The following is an 11531-nucleotide window of genomic DNA, read 5'->3' as shown; positions in this document are numbered from 1 at the left end:
ATCATCTCTAGTCTGAAATATCTAAAATCCTCCACTTCTATTTTCTCCTTCAAATCTGGCCCTCTTAACCTTCTCATATCTCTTAATGATACAGTTATTCTCTAATACTCAGCAGAAACCTCAATCATCTTGGAATCCTTCTCTTCTTGGTCTCTAAAAATCACCAAAATCCACTGAGTTAGGTATTTCCTTTTCATTCGCACGGCTACAACCTGGGTTTCATCAACAGCCTAAGTTTAGGCCCTTATCACCCAAGCCTGGACTTTTGTAAGTGCCTCCTGCTTCATTGCCTTGAACAATAAAACCAGGCTAATCTTCCTAAGACATTGTTTTCTTCAAGTCAATGAACTGCATTTAAAAAATAAACATCCATGGCTCCTATAACTAGTGAAATATAATTCAGATGTCAGCCTACACTCAAGGCCCACCCCCACCACCCCCAACTGACTTCAGCTGACTTTCCAGCCTTCCTCTTTCCACCTGGACTTTGCAACGTTTCTGTCCAATTGGACTGGTTTGCTCACGGGCTCCCCAAGAAGGCCTCTGGCAATATTAAATGTCTTTGTTCATCCTGCCACACGGCCCTTTTTATTTTGTCTTTCCAAATTCTGCCCAGTCTTCCAGGCTCAGTCAAGGGTGAGTCCCATCTCTTTGACACCTTCGCCAGCCACTTGCAAAGACCACAGGCTATTTACCCTTGAAGTTCTTGAAGTTTCAACTTCAGGGCCTCACACCCCCAAGACTTGGACCTTATTATATATTTGTAACTATATATATATATTTTTTTTTTCTAAAGAAGTTCTTTCAATATTATGAACTTCGACCCCACATAAACTTGCACCCACCATTCTGATCATCTGCAGCTCTCAGCTGCAGTTTAACTGATCTGCAGGGTTAGAGCTACTTACAGTGTCTTATTCAGTAAGCCTGGAAACATACTCAGAGCTCACACTGAGTCTCCTATTTCTTTGACTTCCATTTGGATCAAATCCCCAATGGTATGTTGAATACGTATTTTGAATATATATTTCCATTCGTGTAGACTTCAGAGCTCCTGGATGCAGAGGCGGGGAAGATCTTGCCCTTGGCATTAGGGCACATGTTTTTGGAAGGATTAAATATGAGCATCTATAAAGGGAGGTGGGCAACATGAGTACCCTAAGAAAAGTACAAACAAAGTACTGTAGGGGGTTAAAGAAGAGATGACGCTAGGTTTGGCATTTTACCCATGGTATACCAACATCCCAGCAAGGTGTGCTGGGTATGCGAGAGAATGGCAGCAGCCTTTTCCTGGTGCCTGGCTTATTCTCCACACCCTTGGCCCCCCAGCACAGCTAATGAGGCATTCCTTGTGCTCCTAGTTTTGCCACCCCAGCTCCTTTCTGGCTTCCCCAGAAATCTGTGGTCTAAAAAGATGTCAAAGTGCCTCCTAGTCTAATTTTCCAACATGCAATGCTTTTAGAAGAGCACTTACAACTTTCACTTTGTGTGTGTTTGAACAGTTTTAAACAACAAAGTCTTGCTCTGTCACCCTAGACTAGACTGCAGTGGCACAATCATAGCACACTGCAACGTCAACCTCCTGGGCTCAAACTCAAACCCTCCTCCTGCCTCAGCCTCCTGAGTAGGGACTACAGCCATGTGCCACCATGCCTGGTTATTATTATTATTATTATTTTAAATTTTGTAGAGATGAAATTTCACTGTGTTGTCCAGCCTGGTTTCGAACTCCTGGCCTCCAGTCATCCTCCTGCCTCAGCTCCCAGAGTGCAGACAGGCGTATGAACCACTGCTCCAGGTCCTTTTTTTTGTTTTTAAATCCCCATCTGTACCCATGAATTGAGTTTGTAAAGTCAACAAAAGCGAAAACTTAAATCTCTAGTTTGCCCTGGTGGACGGAGAAAGGGGAGAGAATGTGAGGGAAGGACCTGCAACTGTGCGATCCTGAAGCCAAGCTTCATTAGCTTTGCAGCCTTGTTCTTCCTTCTAACCTAAATAAACTGTTGTCTTCTTTGATTTGGTGTCCCTCACTAGCCTCCCTCTGGGGTAAGACTTCCCTTTGCTATGAATGCTGAATCCCTGGTTTAGGGATTCTTCATTAAGAAGTATGAGAAGGGACTGTGGTTTGCTGCCTTTGCTCAGAAGTCAGGAAAGCAATTTCTTTTCTGAGAAATGGATACTAATGCTTCCTTCTACTAGTCAGAGAGTCTAATGTCACTCATCTGCTCCCTTCTCTGTTTTGGGTGCCCAGCTCAGAGCTACATTTTGTGTACAGTTACTCCAGTGTTTGGAGGCAGTTTCTTTGGAATTATATTTCTCTATTCCCTCTCCACTACTTTTTGGTTTCCCTGTTTTATTCTGTGTTAACAAGCTTTGGTCCGACTATATCTTGATATACTAACATAGGTCCATATGAATCCCCATGTTGTCATTGCCCTGGTCATTTCTACCTCCTTGCTGAGAATCCTGGCCCACCCCCAGCAGGAGACCTATGGTGACATGGCCTTCTCCCCTTCAGGACAGAGCAGAAGGACTTTCTCCGCAGCAGCGGCCTCTGATGGCAGCTCTCCCAGGCCTGGCAACAGCTGTGAGGCTTCTTCAGACCCAGTTTCTGAAAGACAGCTTCAGGTCTTCAAACAGACCTGCATTTATTGGACTTCTGTTAGGGCCTGGTTCCCTAAGCCCTGAAGGGACTGCCCTTCTCCCTTTCTCCTCATCTTCAAGCCTCTCTCCAGCCTCAGGGCCAGGGGCAGCACCCCTACAGGCTTCTTTGGTAGCTCTTTTTGCAGGTTTCCTCTTCAGTGGATCAAGTCACACTGGCCACTGAGTCTGAGAGTCTAGTCCCGGCTCAGGAGGTCTGGTTTCCCTGGCAACATGGGTGGGGCTGAGCCTCCCAACTGCCCATGACAGTTATTCAGGAACTTTCAGTTGGTGCTCACCTGCTTGCTGGGGTTGACGGGGCGGTGACTGTTTAACTGTATTTTACAGAAGCGAGGCAAGGCTTGGTCAGAGTCTTCCAGGCTGGGACTGAAACCCAAGTATCCTCTCTCTGATCCATTTGTGATCTTTTACATCACACTCTGTGTCATCAATTGCTCCAATGTCACCTCCAGCCCTATATTAGAAATGCTAGGCTTGGGGACGTTTCAGGATCCCTATCAGATGGTCAAACACAGCCTGATTCTGATCCAGGGGAGAAATCTAATGCCAAACTTCACCTAGGGCAAGTTTTCCGAAGTGTGGTCACAGGACACCTGAATCAGAATCATCTAGAATATTTGTTTTAAATGCTGAGTCCCAGGCCCCAGTCCTTACCAAATCTCCTGGGGATGGGCCTGGAAAGAATGAAACTAGGCCCCTGTGTCTCACCATACACAAAAATAAAATAAAAATGGATTAGAGACTTAAATCCAAGACCTGAAACTACAAAGCTACTAGAAGAAAACATTGGGAAAATGCTCCAGGACATTGGTCTGAGCAAAGATTTTTTTCTGTAAGACATGAAAAGCAGAGGCAAACAAAGCAAAAATGATTTTTTTTTCAATGGAGTTTCACTCTTGTTGCCCAGGCTGGAGTGCAATGGCACGATCTCGGCTCACTGCAACCTTTGCCTCCTGGGTTCAAGTGATTCTCCTGCCTCAGCCTCCAAAGTAGCTGGGATTACAGGCATCCGCCATTACACCTCGCTAATTTTTGTATTTTTAGTAGAGACTGGGTTTCACCATGTTGGCCAGGCTGGTCTCGAACTCCTGACCTCAGGTGATCCACCGACCTCAGCCTCCCAAAGTGCTAGGATAACAGGCGTGAACCACAGTACCTGGACTTTTTTTTTTTTTTTTTTTTTTGAGACAGAGTCTTACTCTGTCACCCAGGCCCGAGTGTAGTGGTGCAATCTCGGGTTACTGCAACCTCTGCCTCCCTGGTTCAAGTGATTCTCGTGCCTCAGCCTCCCAAGTAGTTGGGATTACAGGTGTGCACCACCACACCCGGCTAATTTTTGTATTTTTAGTAGAGATGGGGTTTCACCATATTGGCCAGGCTGGTCTCGGACTCCTGGCCTCATGTGATCTGCCCGCCTGAGGCTCCCAAAGTGCTGGGATTACAGGTGTGAGCCACCATGCGTGGCCCCCAAAATGATACTTTGGATTACATCAAACTAAAAAAGCTTCTGCACAGCAAAGAAAACAATCAACAAAGTGAAGAGGGAACCTGTAGAATGGAAGAAAACATGTGCAAACGATCTTAGACCTTTCCTCTTCACCTCATAGACAGTAGATTAGTGGTTACCAGAGGCTGGGGAAGGGGAGGAAGGAGGGGGAATAAATAAATAAACATCTTCATTACCACTAAACTGTACACTTAAAAATGGTAAAGGTGGTAAATTATATATGTATATTTTATCTCAATTAAAAATACTCAAAAGGTAATTTTTAAAAAAGTTACAGTCTTCTGTATCACTGTAGGAAGGTTGTAGTTAATAACAATATATAGTTTCAAATAGCTAGAGGGAGGATATTGAATATTTCCAACACAAAGAAATGATAAGTGTTTGAGATGATGGATATGCTAATCACCCTAATCTAATCATGATAACATTTCTATCAAAACATCACTATGAACCCCAATGAATATGTACAATGATTATTTGTACATATATTTATAAATATCTTTGTACTAGTCAAAGAGTCTAATGTCACTCATCTGCTCCCTTCCCTGCTTTGGCTGCGCAGCTCAGAGCTACATTTTGTGTACAGTTACTCTAGTGTTTGGAGACAATTTTTTTTTCAATGGAGTTTCACTCTTGTCACCCAGGCTGGAGTGCAGTGGCGCGATCTCAGCTCACTGCAACCTCTGCCTCCTGGGTTCAAGAGATTCTCCTGCCTCAGCCTCCAAAGAGGCTGGGATTACAGGCATCTGCCACCACATCTGAATATTTTTTGATAGTCAATCAAAAAATGAATAAAGCTTCTATGAACATTCAAAATAATGCAAATTAAAAGAAAGGAAATGATCACCCTGGAAAACATTTTTAAAAATTAAAAGGCTTAGGTTGGGCGTGGTGGCTTATGCCTGTATTCCCAGCAATTTGGGAAGCCGAGGCAGGTGGATCATTTGAGGTCAGGAGTTCAAGACCAGCCTGGCCAACATGATGAAACCTTGTCTCTATTAAAAATACAAAAATTAGCTGGGTGTGGTGCTGCATGCCTGTAATCCCATCTACTCAGAGGCTGAGGCAGGGGAATCGCTTCAATCTGGGAGGCAGAGGTTGCAGTGAGTGGAGATTGTGCCACTGCACTCCAGCCTGGGTGAGAGCGAGACTCCGTCTCAATTTAAAAGAAAATTAAAAGGCTTTGCTCTGTAAAAGACTTTTGCTCTTTACAAAGATGAAAAGGCGAGCTACAGACTAGAAGAAAATAATTGGAAATTACTGACAAAGTACTCATATCTTGAATACATAAAGAATTCTCAAGCTCAACGTCATTAGCCATCAGAACAATAAAAATTAAGAACAACTTTGGGAGGCCGAGGCGGGCGGATCATGAGGTCAGGAGATCAAGACCATCCTGGCTAACACAGTGAAACCCCGTCTCTACTAAAAATACAAAAAAAATTAGCCAGGTGTGGTGGTGGGCACCTGTAGTCCCAGCTGCTCGGGAGGCTGAGGCAGGAGAATGGCATAAACTTGGGAGGCGGAGCTTGCAGTGAGCCGAGATTGCGCCACTGCACTGCAGCCTGGGCAACAGAGCAAGACTCCATCTCAAAAAAAAAAAGACATCATCCTATTTATAGCATTCTGCTTTTAGTAGTGATATTTCCATTGACAAAATATAGTAATTCTCAATTGCTAAAAATGTCAAATCCTAGAAAATGTAGCTTTTTTTTTTTTTGAGATGGAGTCTCGCTCTTATTGCCCATGTGGGAATGCAATGGCGTGATCTCTGCTTACTGTAACCTCTGCCTCACAGGTTCAAGTGATTCTCCTGCCTCAACCTCCCAAGTAGCTGAGATTACAGGCACCCACCACCATGCCCAGCTAATTTTTATATTTTTAATAGAGACAGGGTTTCACCATGTTGGCCAGGCTGGTCTTGAACTCCTGACCTCAGGTGATCTGCCCGCCTCGGCCTCCCAAAGTGCTGGGATTACAGGCATGAGCCACTGCACCCGGCAAATGTAGCATTTCTTTTTCTTTTTTTAAATTATACTTTAACTTCTAGGGTACACGTACACAACGTGCAGGTTTGTTACATAGGAATACATGTGCCATGTTGGTTTGCTGCACCCATTAACTCATCATTTACATTAGGTATTTCTCCTAATGCTATCCCTTCCTCTGCCCCCCACACCATGATGTCTATGTGTGATGTTAACATTGTTCTCAAAGAGTTGTTGGCCAAAGATTCATTTGGTGAATTTTATTTGTCTGAAATAGATGATTTTTATGATTCAGATGATTCTGATGTTAGTTCTGTTTAGAATTAACTCCAAGAACAATTTTTATATTTTCTATTTTCTTTTCTTTTTTTTTTTTTTTTTTGAGATGGAGTCTCACTCTGTCACCCAGGCTGCAGTGCAGTGGAGCCATCTCAGCTCACTGCAACCTTTGCCTCTCAGGTTCAAGCGATTCTCCTGCCTCAGCCTCTCAAGTAGCTGGGATTACAGGTGCCTGCCACCATGCCTGGCTAATTTTTGTATTTTTGTAGAGACTGGGTTTCACCGTGTCTTGAACTCCTAACCTCAGGTGATCCACCTGCCTCAGCCTCTCATAGTGCTGGGATTACACTCCTGACCTCAGGTGATCCACCTGCCTCAGTCTCTCAGAGTGCTGGGATTACAGGCGTGAGCCACCGCGCCCAACTGTATTTTATTTTTACATTGAAAATCAGTCCGATTTGCTCCAAACTCAAAGAGTGTGTTTAGGTAAAATTTAATGAGCGCTGGCAACGAGCTGCACTTTTTAATTTTCTAAACAGAAAAAGGGTTAATAGATGCTAAAATTAGTGGGCAAAAATAGAACGAAAAAGAAGAGATATGATTGGTCTCAAAATATGTCTCCAGAAGATACTAATTATAAAGGGGAAATAGTAACTTTACAGTTAATAAATGTGACAAGCATCACCTTAACCAATTGCTAAAAATTAACATGAGTCATAAGACATATTGGCATCTTGTACCTCTTGATAAGATGCACTGAGAAGGGCACAACATGGTTTCTGTAGTGTTCATGCCAAAATTGCATAACTACAACCTAATGATGAGAAAATATCAGACACAAGCAAGTTGACAAACATTGTGCAAAATAATGTTTTGCAAAAAAGTGTCAAAATTATGAGCTGTCTCAAATTGGAAGACTAGGGACATGTGACAACTAAATGCAATGTGGTGGCCTTGATTGGATCCTGGGCCAGAAACATAACATTAAATTAAGAGGCATTGGTGAAATTTGAATAAGGCCTATAGATTCATTATAGTATTGAATCTGTGTTAACTTCCTGATTTAATGTGTTGGTGTACAGTTTTTCATGATAGCCTCTAATGATTCTTTGTATTTCTGAGATATCAATTGTTATGTCTCCTTTTTCATTTCTGATTTTGTTTATTTGGGTCTTTTTTTCTTAGTCCATCTAAAGGCTTGTCAATTTTGTTTATCTTTTCAGAAAAAAACTTTTCATTTTGTTGATGTGCGTTTTTTAGTCTCACTTTCATTTATTTCTGCTCTGATCCTAGTTATGTCTTTCCTTCTACTAATTTTGGGTGTGGTTTGTTCTTGCTTTTCTTGTTCCTTGAGGTGCATTGTTAGGTTGTTTATTTGAAGTCTTTCTACTTTTTTGACATAGGCACTTATTGCTAAATACTTTCCTCTTAGTACTGCATTTACCGTATCCCATAGATTTTGGTATGTTGTATTTCCATTTTCATTTGTTTCAAAAATATTTAAAATTTTCTTCTTAATATTCTTTCATTGACCCAGTGGTCATTCAGGAGCATGTTGTTTAATTTCCATGGGTTTGTGTGTTCTCTGAGGTTCCTCTTGTTACTGATTTCTAGTTTTGTTCCATTGTGATCAGGAAAGATACTTGATGTGATTTCTATTTTTACAGTTTGTTCAGACTTGTTTTTTGGCCTGAGATATGATCTATTCTGAAGAATATTCCATATGCTGATCAAAAGAATGTGTATCCTGCAGCAGCTGATGAAATGTTCTATAAATGTCAGCTGGGCCCTAGTATGTGGTTTCATTTATTTTTATTTATTTATTTATTTATTTTTGAGATGGAGTTTTGCTCTTGTCACCCAGGCTGGAGTGCAATGGCACGATCTCGGTTCACTGCAACCTCTGCTTCCCAGGTTCAAGTGATTCTCCTGCCTCAGCCTCCCAAGTAGCTGGGATTACAGGCGCCCACAACCATGCCTAGCTAATATTTGTATTTATAGTAGAGACGGGGTTTCACCATGTTGGTCAGGCTGGCTAGTATATAGTTTCAGTCCACTATTTCCACTATTTCTTTCTTTCTTTCTTTTTTTTTTTTTGAGACAGAATCTTGCTCTGTCACCCAGGCTGGAGTGCAGTGGCCAGATCTCAGTTCACTGCAACCTCTGCCTCCCGGGTTCAAGTAATTCTCCTGCCTCAGCCTCCCAAGTAGCTGGGATTACAGACACGTGCCACCACGCCTGGCTAATTTTTTTTGTATTTTCAGTAGAGATGGGGTTTCACCATGTTGGCCAGGTTAGTCTTGAACTCCTGACCTCAGGTGATTGCCCACCTGGGGCTCCCAGAGTGCTGGGATTACAGGTGTGAGCCACCGTGCCTGGCCTAACTCTACTACTTTTTTTGTTGATTTTCTGTCTGGATAACCTATCTGTTACTGAGAGTGGGGTATTAAAGTCTCTTACCATTATTGTATTGCAGTCTATTTCTCCCTTTAGATTTATTAACATTTGCTTTACTTGGGAGTTCCAATGTTAGGTGCATAGCGATTTATAATTGTGATATGCTCCTGAAGAATTGACCCTTTTATTATTATATAGTAACCTTCTTTGTCTTTTTTTTTACAGTCTTTGATTTGTAGTCTATTTTACCTGATATAATTACAACTACACCTAGCCTTTTCTGGTTTCCACTTGCATGTTATATATTTTTCCACCCCTTCTGTTTCAGTCTGTGTGTGACTTTGTAGGTGAAATGGGTTTCTTGAAGGTAGCATATAGTAGGGTCATGTTTCTTTATCCATTCAGCCACTGTGTTAGTCTGTTTTGCATTGTTATAAAGCATGCATCCCAGGACAGCTCTGAATGCAGCCCAACACAAATTCATAAACTTTCTTGAAACACTGTGAGATTTTCTGCTATTTTAAAAAGTTCATCAGCTATCATTAGTGTTAGTATATTTTATTTGTGGCTGAGCACAGTGCTTCTTGGCACAGGGAAGCCAAAAGATTGGACACCCCTGTAATTTAAAGAAATATCTGAGACTGGGTAATTTGTAAAGAAAAGGAGTTTATTTGGCTGACAGTTCTACAGACTATACAAGAAGGACGGCACCAGCCTCTGCTTCTGGTGAAGGCCTCAGACTGCTTCCATCCACGGTAGAAGGCAAAGAGGTAGTAGACATATCACATGGCAAGAGAGGGAGCAAGAGAGAGAAAGGAAGTGCCAGATTCTTTTTAAACAACCAGCTCTTGCATGAACTAATAGAGTGAGAACTCACTCATCACCAAGGGGATGACACCAAGCCATTCATGAGGGACCCACCCCTGTGATGTAAACACTTCCCATTGGGCTCCACCTCCAGTGTTGGAGATCAAATTCCAACATGAGATTAGGAGGGGACAAATATTCAACTATATCAGCCACTCTATGCCTTTTAATTAGAGAATTGAGACAATTTACTTCCAGTGCTGTTATTGATAAGAACTTACTTGTCTCATGACCTCCTTTTGGGGAGGTCATGGTTCCCTGTTTGTTGTTGTTTCTTGTGAGTATCCATCTACGTCTTTGCATTGAAGGGTTAGTTATTTATTCCAATTTTCTCCGTTCACTTTTGTTTTTTATTGAATATATCAGCTTAGCAAATCTTTGCTAGTAGGTCGCTGCCTCCATTTCGGCTGTAGATGGCGCCTCAAGCCCAAGTTCACGTTGGCTCTAGTAAATGGTCAGAGCCAAATGAGGGAGGTCCCAAAGGGATTGTCCAGGCAGTGTGGGACCGCTGGCTGGGGGTTTGTGCTGGGGCGTGGGGGTTGCTGTGGAATGTACCTCCTACAGTGTGGTGCTACTGAACAGCCGCTCTTTGATTTGTTGTCTCCTTTGGCTAAGTTTTTGACAAAGCAGAGTTTCCAGGGCTGGGGATGGTAGTCCCACAATCCCCCTTTGTCTCAGCAGTGGGATTGCTGGGTCATATGGTAGTTCTAGTTGTAGTTTTTTGAGTGACCTCCATACTGTTCTCCTGAGTGGCTGTACTAGTTTACATCCCCATCAGTAGTGTATAAGTATTCCCTTTTCTCTGTATCCCTGCCAGCATTTGCTATTTATTTATTTATTTATTTATTTTTTGATAATAGCCATGTTAACTGGGGTGAGATGATACCTCCCTGGGGTTTTGATTTGCATTTCCATGATAATTAGTGATGTCGAGAATTTTTAACGTATTTATTGGCCATTTGTATGTCTTCTTTTGAGAAATATCTGCTGAGATCATTTGCCCATTTTTAATGGATGATTATTATTATTTTGCTGTTGAGTTCCTTGTATATTCTGGGTATTAATCCCCTATCAGATGAGTAGTTTGCAAATATTTTCTCCCATTCTGTAGGTTGTCTTTTCACTTTGCTGATTGTTTCCTTTGCTGCGCAGAAGATTTGTAGTTCCATATACTCCTGTTTATTTTTACTTTACCATATACTATTTGTTTATACCATATGCTATTTGTTTATACCATATACCATATACTATTTGTAAACCGATTTATTTTTACTTTACCATATACTCCTATTTCTTTGTTTTTACTTTTGTTTCCTGTGCTTTTGCAGTCTTATTCATAAAATCTTTTCCCAGACCAATGTCTTGAAGTGTTTCCCCTGTTTTATTCTAGAAGTTTTATCACTTTTGGCCTCATATTTAGGATTTTGAATTTATTTTTGTATAGGATGAGAGGTAGCTGGGCACAGTGGCTCACGCCTTTAATCCCAGCACTTTGGGAGGTCGAGGCGGGCGGATCACAAGGTCAGGAGTTTGAGACCAGCCTGGCCAACACAGTTAAACCTCGTCTCTACTAAAAATACAAAAATTAGCCAGGCGTGGTGGCACAAGCCTGTAGTCCCAGCTACTCAGGAGGCTGAGGCAGGAGAATTGCTTGAACCTGGGAGGCGGAGGTTGCAGTGAGCCGAGATCACGCCACTGCACTCCAGCTTGGGTGACAGAGTGAGATGTCTTAAAAAAAAAAAGATGAGAGGTGAGGGTCTAGTTTCATTCTTTTTCATGTGAATATCCAATTTTCCTAGCACCATTTATTGAAGAGACTGTTCTTTTCCTAA

Source organism: Pan paniscus, chromosome 8 (assembly GCF_029289425.2).
Source record: "Pan paniscus chromosome 8, NHGRI_mPanPan1-v2.0_pri, whole genome shotgun sequence".
NCBI classification, from domain to species: domain Eukaryota; kingdom Metazoa; phylum Chordata; class Mammalia; order Primates; family Hominidae; genus Pan; species Pan paniscus.
The sequence above is the reverse complement of the archived record's forward strand: the minus strand, read 5'-3'. Positions refer to the sequence as shown.